This window comes from Lycium barbarum, chromosome 5 (genome assembly GCF_019175385.1).
Source record: "Lycium barbarum isolate Lr01 chromosome 5, ASM1917538v2, whole genome shotgun sequence".
NCBI classification, from domain to species: Eukaryota; Viridiplantae; Streptophyta; class Magnoliopsida; order Solanales; family Solanaceae; genus Lycium; species Lycium barbarum.
The window spans coordinates 60,437,983-60,450,921 of record NC_083341.1 but is presented as its reverse complement, the minus strand read 5'-3'; the positions used below and the strand labels follow the sequence as shown (position 1 = coordinate 60,450,921).

At 30.8% G+C, this 12,939-nt stretch overlaps 1 long non-coding RNA gene across 1 annotated transcript; it reads right to left on the bottom strand.

The window, feature by feature from the left end:
* Window positions 1-1,808: 1,808 nt before the first annotated feature.
* On the bottom strand, window positions 1,809-2,575 carry LOC132642493 (uncharacterized). The gene is made up of 3 exons (XR_009583198.1): window positions 2,285-2,575; window positions 2,091-2,125; window positions 1,809-1,930 (listed from the first exon to the last, which is right to left on the bottom strand). It is a non-coding gene; the product is annotated as an uncharacterized LOC132642493 (long non-coding RNA).
* Window positions 2,576-12,939: the final 10,364 nt, after the last annotated feature.

Below are 12,939 nucleotides of genomic sequence, written 5' to 3'. Positions count from 1 at the left end.
CATAATATAATCATGGACATGGACCTAGGGTTATCATGAGCATAGTATAGAATAGAAACCCCAGTTTTGTAAAGTTTCATACTTTATGGATTAGGAGGCGTGGGGAAGAACAATGATGTTCCCACACGTAGATAGTAACTCTACATACCTTAATCGCTCCAAAACTTGAAGAAAAGTCTGAATCTTTGAAGAAGAATTCCAAAAGCTTTGAATTTGGAAACCTTGAGAGGATTTTCATTGATTTTTGTAGCTACTGTTCGTGGCTCAAAGGGTACTGATCCGGACCTCCAAATCCAATCTCCACCATTCATATTTTCTACTTATGTGTTATGAACACTTAGTTAAAATTTGGGCTTGATCTAACGGTTAGATTATCAGGAAACACCAATTTAATATGGCTGGTCGGAATGAAACTCAATAGAAAAATACTAGAGTTTTCTCCAACTTTTTACAACTCTTGATTTTTATAAGGTAACGGGATGGATGGATTTATTCTAGTATTTATAAATGATAAATCTTGTAGAATACAAAGGTTCTTGATTAAAATATTTACCTTGGAGGAAACCTTAGGAAACTAGATTGCCAAACCAAATTCTTGAAGGTTTCTTGATTTTTCTTGATTGGAAGAATGAGTTTCTTGCAAGATTGAAGTGTCTAGGTTCTTTAGGGATGGAGGTAGAGATAAAAAGAATAGTCTCTTAGGGTTTAGAGTAGTGTTAGGGACGTTTTTTACTTCATACAATAATAAAATAAGGAGTCCCAATTAGAGTAGGAAAAGGCTAAAAAACGTAACCCAAAATCTGAAAATTCTGCTCCCACCAGTGATAGTAAAACAGGCATAACTCTCAGTACAGAGCTCCATTTGAGCTCCATAATATACCGTTGGAAAGATATTCCAAAGGGCTACAACTTTTATGTTTTAAGTTTTCTCAAATTATCAACTAATCAAGGAGTTACGGGTGCTTGAATTAGGCTGGTCAACCACTTTCGTAATACGTACAAACTTTCAAATTTTTCTCTAAAACTCTAACGTTACGAGTCTAACATGAGTTCTAAGATACGAGGTGTTACAATTATTTTAACCGATTTTATTAGTTTTTGTTGAATATTTTAATACAATGTCATCACTCTTCTCACATTTTGTGTTATTTTCTTAAGAAACACCTTAATTATATAGTTGTATCTTACGAGGACAGAAATATTTGAAGTAAAAGTTATATGTATTGTATAAAGACTATTCCGAAAAAAAAAAACTCGAAAAACCCGAGAAAACCGAATAACCCGAGAAAACCGAATAACCCGAGAAAACCCGAAGTTGAAAAATCCGAATTTTATTGGTTTGGTTTGGTGTATAAATTTAAAAACCCGACGCGATTGGTTTGGTTTGGTGTTTAAAAAATCCGAACCAACCCGGTCCATGTACACCCCTACCTTTAGCCATGAAATAAATAGCTTTATAGCTAAGAAGAACTTTCATTTGCTACGGAAAGTGAAAATCCATAGCCATGTTCTTGATACGTGGTAATTATAGGAGTATATATGTCTAGCTACGAATTCAAAAACTCATAGCTAAACTTCCATACTTTTTTGTCACGGGGGATAAATTGTAGCAAAAGGCTTTCTTCATTTGCTATGGAAATAAAAATGTGTGTCCATGTTCTCATTTGCGTGGAAATTATATTTATGTTTAGCTACAAATTCAAAAATTTCATAGCTACTAATTGAAAATTTTATCACAATTACTGTTAGCAGAATATCCTTAATTATGTAATAAATGCAATATATTAGAAAAAGACTTAATAAAGGTTCAACAATATTATTTAAAATAGTGAAACATTATTCTATTCAAACATATCGATATATTTACAAGAAAAAAGAACGATTATTCATGTCCCCGTCGATTTTGATGCTTTCATCACTCATCCAAAAGCTGCAACAACAATTGAAAAAACAAATAAGAAAATGTTACAATAAAGTATTTTCGTTCAAAAAATTAAACTTTATTGGAAAAAACTTTAATATGAATATTTTTCTAGAGAAATCACATATATACTAGATTAATAATAAGAAAATATAAATAAATTACTTACAGTTAGATTTGCGTCATTTGATTGTTGACCTTGAGCTGCAAGCATAATTCGAATTATAAAATAATTCTAAGATACATAAAATTATACAAAAACTAAACATACAATTCAAGAACAAAAGTTAATACTCTGAGTTGACAAAATTGTGCATTGGACAAGAAGCGAAAAAAAAAAATATACAAGAACGAGAATATTACCTCTTCCTGATCAGCAACTCCATGCCCATGGCTAAACAAAAAATCTATCCACGTTTCCTAACCCATGAGGGTCACAAAAGTTGGAACAAGTTTTTGGGTACAAATATTCATAGGCGTCTTCAATTCTGAATCATAAAAGAGATTAGTTGAAGTTGAGGCTAAAAGGCCTAGTTATGGAGTCAAGAAATTTGAAGATTGGTGACGGCACCTTTCTTCTTCTTTCTTTTGATTGCTTAGTTTTGTAGGGTTTTGGCTCTTTAATAGGAAAAGAAAGCTTTGATTTAGGCATAAAATAATTAGAGGGAAATAATTTGGGTGGAACTCTTTTTGTCTTTGTTTTTGTGTTGTTAATTTAGTGTTCTTTTCAAAGTTAGGCACAACTTTTTTTATTTATTTATTACTATTAATTTCATAATTTAGAGGGGAACTGTTATGAATTCATCATGTTTCCCTCCTAAATCTTAATAATTAGAACAATAAAAAGAAGTTAGCTAAAAAATTTCTTAATAAAAATACATTGTAATTTGATGTAAAGTAATTAAATTTATCCGTTTTAGTTTGTAATTTACTAATCATTGAACATTGTTTGGAGTTAACACTTATTAATTTGATATAATTACTTAATCATAGGTTACATCTAACCATCATTTATTCAAATTATACTTTACAAGTAAGATTTATTCTAATCAAACGGTAAACACCTATAATTACACTAAAATATATTGTTCCGATAGAATAGGTTCGAGTTAAATAACAATTCTCGAAGCACTTGATCAAGATGGAGCTTGGTTTGGATTAGTAAAGATGATTTTCTTAAAATTCGATATTAATAATTAATCAAATTTAATTAGATATAACCTCCTATTTATTTAAATTATTTTTGAAACTTAATTAAGAGCTTGTAAGATTGAATCGAATAGAAAGATGAACACCTCTGACTACTAGCTTGATAAAGGTATCATTCGATAGAAGAGGTCCGAGTCATGGGGCATATACTATTTATTTCTCATGTTGTGTGATTCTATCATAAAATTGCCTCTTTAATTTACTTTGTGCAATAATTCTATGAATTAGTCTTCAATTTAGATACTGATTTAATCGAATATTTGATTTTAGCTAAAGTCATTTACGGCCCCAACTTTGCTTTAAAAATTAAACAACTCCTCAATTTTGAACAATAGACATTCTCCCTCCTTATTCAATACATTTTACTCTTGGCATTTTCACTTGTATAAATAGATAAGAGTTTGATTATTATTAATAAAGTTATCTTTTTATTTTGCTCATTTATTTCATTATAAAATGTTACTAACTTATATACTCAATCAATATTTCCCACTTTTATTTTTTGGTCTGAAAATAATATTTATTTTTCTCATAGAAAATTTGATAAATAGATTAAAAAACCAGTTTTTTAAAGAAGTAAAAAAAAAAAGATAAAGGTTGATAATGTAAGGGTAAAATAGGCATTTGGAAAGGTCAATCAGGGTGGGAGGGGGGGGGGGGGGTTTGATTTTTAAAGCAAAGTTGGGTGACGTAATTTTTACTAAGTTCATTAATATTATAAGTAGAATAATGCTGGAAAATCTAATGTTATTTTTTACGTAAATGATTTTTCACTATTTAATTTTATGATATCATGTAAGAACTTGTTTATGCTAGCAATTATACCTATCAGAATGTAGAAAACTCTCCACATATACTACATATTTCTATAACTATTCATCTAGCTATTCAAAATTGTTACAATTAATTTGTTGTGATTGTGTTAATACTGTTTTTATGGTTACTTCAATTGCACAAAAAATATATTTAATATAGCGAAAAGATTACCATTGCAGCAACAAATTTGAATTCGTGGTAAAAAATAATAATTAGCTATAAATTTTAGCATAATAATAAATTTGTGGCTTTATCATTTCACCATGAAAATAATTGTAGCTATTAAGTCAATTATTGTCACAACTTTTTAGTACTCAAAGCAAACATATTTATTTAGTTATAATATTTTATTTTAAATAATTTTTCGTGAATAAAAGGTCACTATTGCTATAGTAAGTTTAACTTGTGACAAAAGTTAATAATTAGCTACGAAATTTTGTTAAAGCTCCATAAAGGTATTGTTCGATAGAAGAGGTCCTAGTCATAGAGCATATTATATTTATTTCGTGATTTTATCATAAAAATTGTCTCTTTAATTTAATTTCTGCACTTTTATGAATTTGTGTCTTCAATTTATACACTTATTTAATGCATATTTGATTTTATGATAACATATAAGAACTTGCTTATGCAAGTAATTATACCTACCAGAATGTGAATTCTCTAAGAAAGCACATATACACACATGCATATTTTTATAACTATTCATCTAATTATTTATATTTGTTACAACTAGTTATGTGATTCTATTATTACTATATTTATGGTAATTTTTATTGTAAGAAAAATTAATGTGGCCAAAGATTACTATTGCTATAACAAATTTCAACTCGTGGTAAAAAATAATGATTAGCTACAAACTTTATCGCAACAATAAATTTGTGGCTATATTATTTCATCATGACAAATAATTGTAGCTACTAAGTCAACTATTACCATAAATTGTTGTACTCGAAGCAAAAATATTTATTTAACTATAATATTTTGTTTTAAATAACTTTTTGTTATAGCAAAAACAATTGTGACTATAACATTTTAACTATTGCCACAACCTAATATTTTAACCAATGTTTTAAAAGGCGGGGGCGTAAGGCGGGACGTTTTACATACGCCTCGACGAGGCGTAAGCCTCGAGGCACGGGGCGTAAGCCCCATGGGTATTTAATTTTTAGTATTTTTTAAAATAATATAATTATAATAAATATTTTTAAATAGGTAAAATTACATAAACAAAATAAAAGAAAACTGTAAATAAATAATATATATATATATATATATGTATGTATGTATGTATGTATGTATGTATGAGCGCGCGCGCTTGATCCTCACAAAAAAATGATCAAAGCAATCCATTATACACTGCTTATAACTTGTAATTATATATAACATAATTTTACAAGTATAAACAATACAATGAAATAAAAGCTATTATGAAATGCAAAACAATTCTAACATTTTAACTTTCAAACACGGAAAAAAACACAGTTTTTTAAAACACTATTACTATCATACTATTCATTTTAGCTCCCTATAAGCAAATAATCAATAAAATTTATCAATATTACAATTAAAACATAACTTCTTCGTGAACAAAAAATAAAATTATATGATAATTCTGATACATAGGACTTATGACCAATGACAAGTGAAAATGTACAATTCCGCTATGTGTTTTTTTTTTTAAATTAAGTGATATTCACCCTCACGACGTTCTCAAATAGTAAATATCCAATACTACGACTTGTTATATGAGTTACATCCAATCTTCTATTTTTATAGATGAAAAACTATTAAGTATCATTATTTTGTTAAATAATTATGAGGGTGAATGATTTTAATTAAGGAATTTAAAATATAATTTGTGTAAGAACTGTTAGACGAGCCCTGGGCGTTGGGCGTTAGGCGTGTTTAGGGCGTACGGTTGGGCGCTTAGAACGTAAGCCTCATAGGAACTAAGCCCCGCACGTTAGCCCCAGGGCGTTTTGCCACTGTCCTGCCCCGAGACGAGCCCCGGAGCGAGTCCTGACACTGCCTTTTAAAACAATGATTTTAACTATTGCCACAAAAAAAAAATATACGGGACTCTAAAGTGCCAAGACCTCACATCCTATTGACTCAAGTTCAACAGGAATGCAGGGACCGCAAGGACTACTTTTTGAGTAGAAGACAAAAGCAGGAACACAAGGAATGGATAGAGGAGCTATTAAGATAGGATAATACACTTGTACATGAAGACGGTGTTTGGATTGACTTAGAGCTTGTTTGGGTGGGCTTAAAAAATGCAGTTGTTTTAAGTGCTTTAGATAAATTAAGTTAAATGGGCCTAATTAATTTTTTGAGTTTATTTTAAGCACAAAATAACTTTAAGCTGGTCAGTCAAACACTAAAAAAAACTGAAAACAGCTTATAAGCAACTTATAAGCCAATCCAAATGGGCTCTTATTTTAAGCTACTTTTTGTGTCGTTTGAGAAAGATAAAAAATATTTTTAACCATTTACTTTTACGTCCAAAAAGTTTATAAAAATTAACTAAAAGCCAAACACCTCTAAATTATCCTGGGATTATAGTCTTAAAATTGTAATTCTTGGACTAATTTATTCTACCTGGAGGGTGGGATAAAGTAATCTCTAGTTCGATGGGATAAGGGATAAGGTGGGATATTCATATTAAGTTTGAGATTAAATTTATCCAGTGTTTGGCTAACAGTGTAAGATAAATTTATAAAGTCTATAAATTTTAATCCCAAACTTAGTCCCGGAATATTCACCTTATCATGTGTAACAAACGATTAAGAATAGTTTTATTCTAAATAGGGACTGAATTGAAGGATACATTGTAATTGTTGGTTCGTGAGGATTAATAAAAAAAAATCTTCACCAAAAAAAAAACTATTGCCACAACTTTTTATAACTTGAAGCAAAAATATTAATTTAGCTACAACAATTTATTTCAAATGATTTATTGTAGCTAAAAGGTTACTATTGCTACAGTAAGTTTCAACTCGTGGTAAAATTTACTTATTAGCTATGGAATTTTGTTATAGCAAAAACTTGTGGCTATATTATTTAAATATTGCCACAAATTTTTATAACTTGAAGCAAAAATATTTCTTTAGTTACAACATTTTGTTTCAAATAATTTATTGTGGCTAAAAAGTTACTATTGCTACAGTAATTTTCATTGCGTGGCAAGAACTTATTATTATCAGCTACAAAATTTAATTGTAGCAATAAAGTTGTAGCTATTTAGGTTGTTATTGCCACGATTGTTAGCAATTATAACAAAAATAAGGAATTAGCTTTGCCAATTTGATTTTCGTGGCTACGAATTTTATGAATTTATAGATAGCTACGGAATTCTAAATTTTATGGCTATTGCTAGGTAATAGCTACGCCTTTTAAATTCATAGCTTAAATTTCGTAGCTATAGATACACTGTGTTGTAGTGTCGGTTTTTTGCCTTTTATTTAAAGGTTATTTTTAGTATTATATTATTAAATATATTTAAAAATAGAATATGGTTATTAAGAAGGGTATTTAGATAATTTAACTTTTTAAATTAGGGATTCCTACTTTTAATATACAAGTGTGTGTGTACCTTTCTGTGAACACTGGAGTAACTTCGAACTAATTAAAAAGAAGATCTCTGCCACGAGAAACCATACTAATACGTTTAAAAAAGAAAAGATGAAGTTTATTGGGAGAATATGAATAGAAAAAGATGTAGTCTAATTACAGACATGCATAACATGGAAAACGATAAATGCATGAATAAAAACTAAGAAGAAACTAGTTATCTTGTGAGTAGAGAAGGATTAAAGTAAGGTGGTGTTGCAGGTGTGTACGGAAGTTAGTACCCTTTTCTTCTCAGTGTGGAAATGTGGCATTGTAGGTTAGCTTGATTCATTGTTACTAAAAGCAAATTACTTTTACATAATCTGGTGAATAAAGGGATTAACATATGATCACTCAGATGATCCCATTAAAATAATCCAAATGTATTATGTAAATTTCCCTTTTCTCCTTCACTGTTTCACCTAGTGAAGCAACTTAGAGGTAGCTAGTTTCTTTACCCTATTACAGCTATGTAAAAATCATAAACCCTGATATAAGGTATTGAAAATTGCTACAAGGTTTCATTTCTCTACTATTTTTTGGTTAAAACTCTCCTGCTGTCTTATTCTTTGATTTTATTATTACTCGTTGTTTCCTTTGCTTTGGTTATCTTATTATTTGTTGTTGCAACTATTCTTTTGTCCATTATTTTATACATGGCTTCTTCACCAATGTATTTCATTTTCTTACAGATTTTGATATGTTTTACTTTAGTCGAGGGTCTATCGGAAACAACCTCTCTATCTTCACAAGCTAGGGGTAAGGTTGCATATACACACCACCTTCCTCAGACCCCACTTATGGGATTACACTAGTATGTTGTTGTTGTTCTATGTTTTTACCGAATTGTATATATTTTATAAGAAACTTTTTGTTATTTAAAAATAAAAATAAAAAATTGCTAACCGAGAGGTCAGTGTCACTTATGCTTGCCCCTCAAGGCAAACAATTTTTTCGCAGGGCATGCGTTTATATTTTCACATTATAATATCCCACAAGTTATGCCCCTCACCCTTAAAGAACTTATACCCTGCTGCCAGGCATAAGTTCTATTTCTAAGGGTAAAAATTAAAGACCAACTCATTTAAAGGCTAAAATTAAAGACCAGCCCATTTGAAGGACAAATAGGAATCTCAATTAATAACTGACAACTCATCCCATAAAACATGGCTTCCTTTCTGCGATCACATATTTATTCTTCAATTTTTTTTCTCCTTCATAAATAGGAAAATTAACTCAATGTAAATTTAAATGTGTATATTTTATATAATATACAGTATATAAATGAGTTAATTTACATTGATAAAATATACTGTATAGTATATAAAATATACACATTTAAATTTATCTGATTTTTATGAAAAAATTAACTCAATGTAAATTCATATGATTATTGTATTCTGCTTGTTCAATTTATCTAAGATATGAATGCAATAATGTATGTGCTCATATATATATATATATATATATATATATAATACTTTTATGTAATATACATAAAAATAATATTATATTTAGTATATAATAGTTAATATACATAAAAAATCATATTATATATAGTATATAATAATGAAATATATGTAATATATAAGTAAAATATATATATACTTGTTCAAAGAATTGTAGTATAATATATATCATAAAAACAATATTTAAACTATTTGCTGAGTATATGATGGAGACTTTTAGAAAAGCAATTAATGTGTTTTAATATATATTTAATTTTGTTATCAATAATATAGGAAACTCCTTTTTTTTTTTAGCCTTTTTATTTATAGCAATATTCTTAAACTATGGTATAAAACCATATATACCCTATATACATATAAGGTATACATTGTAGATATGAAATATGCTACTCAGCTTCAAAAATATGAGCACTATCCGGCTCAATTCTAAAATCGATCATAGTAGGAAGGGTTAAACTCGTGTCTAATACTCCCTCCTTTTCAATTTATGCGATGTGATACTTTTCACTTTTTAAAAGTCGATTTGATTAAACTTTGGAGTTGGATTAGATAATTAATTCAAAAATTTAAGATTAAAATTTATATATTTAAAAACTACATGAAAAGTATTATAAGTTGCAAATTTTTTCACATCAATTTGGTGAAAACATACATCTTAAAATGTTGATCAAAGTTCATGCAGTTTGAATATCGGAAAGCGAAAAGTATCACATAAATTAGGACAGAGGGAGTACAATTCCTTTCATTACTCCTCAATGCTATGTTAGATTACTAATTTAGTATTAAGTTGATTTTTCCCTTCAAGTTACTTATGTTAGCCCAATGCAAGAATGTAGGCTTTTCCAGATAACTTAGTAGGCGTTTGGCCATAGAAATAAAAAAAATCACTTTTTTTTGGAATTTTGGAGTTGGAGTTGTGTTTGGCCATAGTTTTTGAAATTGTATTTTTTATTGAAATGTAGTTGTTTTGGTTGTGAAAAAGGTGAAAAATTTGAAAAACAAGTTTTTCTTATTTTTCAAATTTCGGAATACAACTTCTTAGGAGGAAACTTTTTCTTTTATTTTGATGATTCCTTAACTATTGATAAAATAAAGAATAACCAATCTCCACGTCTTCAGATGCATTTCATAGTGCTTAATATCATGTGCTCTTGCAATAAATCGGCAGTTGCATAAATTGCTCCACATTTGATACTTTAATCAACTTATATTGCTTGAGATTGATGGTTGACGGGATTGTATTTAATTTGCTGAGCACTCAATCTCTACCTGATAAGCAAGTCCACTAGTCAATGAATATGACCCTCTTTTTCTCACTAGACATTACATTAAAAATAAATTATTAGAGCTAATAAAAAACAATCATAATATAATTGATTATTTTTCAAAATACTCTAACAATCACTTCTCAATAATCAAAAGCGTTCCGATAATCCAAAAACATTTGGTTAATAAATGTTGTTTTAGTTGTATGGCATCAAAAAATCGAGTCCGCGACTTTTGTAGCACAAAAACAAAAAAGTTGAACCAAACTAGCGCAAAAAAAAAAAATACATTACTAGGTTTCACGCACTAAATTAGTGCCTAAAAGGACCAAACTGCACAAATGTAACTTGAGCCTTTCACGCACTAATTTAGTGCGTGAAAGAGCTCTTCCGTTTTTTTTTTTTTTTTTTGGTGTTACCTTTCAAATCACGTTTTTTTCCATACTTTGGGCAAAGATTAGTCATGATTCAAAACCCCAAAATATCAATATTTTATATAAAACTTAATATCTTTTTTTGCATACAATAATGTCGGCTCATTACATCAAGTCCACCTGAACGTTTGGATCGTCGTTTTAGAGGTTCTAAAGTGCCCTGAAGTAAGTTTTGAAACTTGTCATATTTATAGGATTTTGATTTAAGTGTTTTATTATATTTGAATGTACAAATATAAATATTTTATTTAATAATAATTCATCCAATACGAGAAGTTTATACTAATTAAAAAATAATTCATTCCATTTAATTACAATACTAATTCAAAGCAATACAATAATAAATTACAATAAAAATACAATCTTCAAGTTCTAGACGTGCTTGTACTACCACGGCCTTGTTGCCCACACGAACGCTTGTCATGGCCATATTGCTTACATGTAGAGCACTTGCGAGAGTAAGTTCTTTCACTAACATCCATTTGATTGGGTCTACGACTCCGTGAGTTAATGCCCAATTTCCTGATGTAATCCTTGTTAGCAACCATCGAAAACGGCTCGTTTGGCCAATAAGCTTCATTACTAAGTGGGTGAAATTGGCCGGAATATGCTCTAAGGTAACTGTGGACCTTGTATTCCCCCGCCACATAACTTGTTACCGTTTTTCTCATTCTCTCGAAGCACTTGACAACATGAGAACACGACATGTGGTACGTTTTCCACTGACCACAAGTGCATGTTCTTGTTGCCTCATAAACGGTATGCACGTTTCCACCCTTACCGTTCTAATAACCCGTCCTAACTTCATACACATGTTGAATTGAGTCATACTCGGTCATTTGGTAATGCTCACTTTTTTTTCTATAATGCTCCATATTTTTGAAGGGCTTTGGCAACCATGTCCCGCCGTCGGCTAATATCGCTCTGGCCTGCCTTGTCCTAACAACAAATCGCTCCACAACCTGCTTGAAAGTCATTCTCACCATTGCGGTGACAGGTAGTCCTCGAGCAGATTTCAGCAAGCCATTGAAAGACTCTGAGCTATTTGTTGTGAGCATGCCCCATCTTTTGCCTCCATCAGCATGAAACATCCATTTTTCCACTTCGAGCTTCATCAACCAAACGTATGCGGGTTCACTCACTGCCCTGATCAGATCCATTTTTGCAGCCTATTTTCGTTGTTGATGCTGCATCGCAGCCCCCCACATCAATTTGTTTAGAGTGCCATTGTGAAACTTTGATTGCAAATTTGCCTTCAAGTGCCTTAAACAATAGCGATGGTAAACAAAGGGAGGCTGCCACCCCAGTAAATTATCCATATTGTGCAATATGCCTTTATGACGATCAGATAGCACGCATATGCCGGTACGATCCTTAATAACATGAGTTTTCAAATGGGTCAAAAAGACCCCCCCCCCCCCCCCCCCCCCCCCCATGTGTCGTTGCTCTCATTAGCGGCAATTGCGAAAGCAAGAGGAAATATTGACCCATTTGCATCCATTCCTATTGCAATTAGGAGCTTGATGTCCAAGGAATTTCCAAGAATCCCAGGCATGGCTAACATCGAGAAGGGTTCAAGCTTGATCCACAATAACCCAACTAACCTCTCCACAAGTGTACGAACCAAATCATACTCTAGATATACACACGTATACATAATCAAGACACAATATGCTCGCAACCCAACCAAACAAGAAAAGAAGCCAAACATCATAACTAAACATGGTGATCTAAACAAACAAATAGGACCAGCTAACATTTCTAATTAGGGTGACGAACTTAAATTGAGCCATTTAACACTGTAATCAAACAAGATGATCCAATACTAAACCCAGAAATAAGACTCTAAACCACCATAGACTAAACATGATAGGATTTATCTTTCACAGGACAAAGGAGCTCAGAACTCAACAGGCCTGTTGAATAGAGATAGTACATCAAACCCCTTTCACTAGGCAAGACAAACTAATCGAACAAGGAACCAGAGATCAAGTATAATGAATAACAGGACAAACTCAAATTAAACCAAAAAGGGAAACAAAACATGATAGCAGCCGAGCCTAAGCAGGGAATAAGCACTTGAAGATCATAACTAACATGATGACATTAACTACATACAACATCAAATACCACAATCAGAAGGGTAAAACTGGCTAAACGAGAAAGGGCAATCAAACACCAATGTTGGACATAATGTTAACTAAAATAGG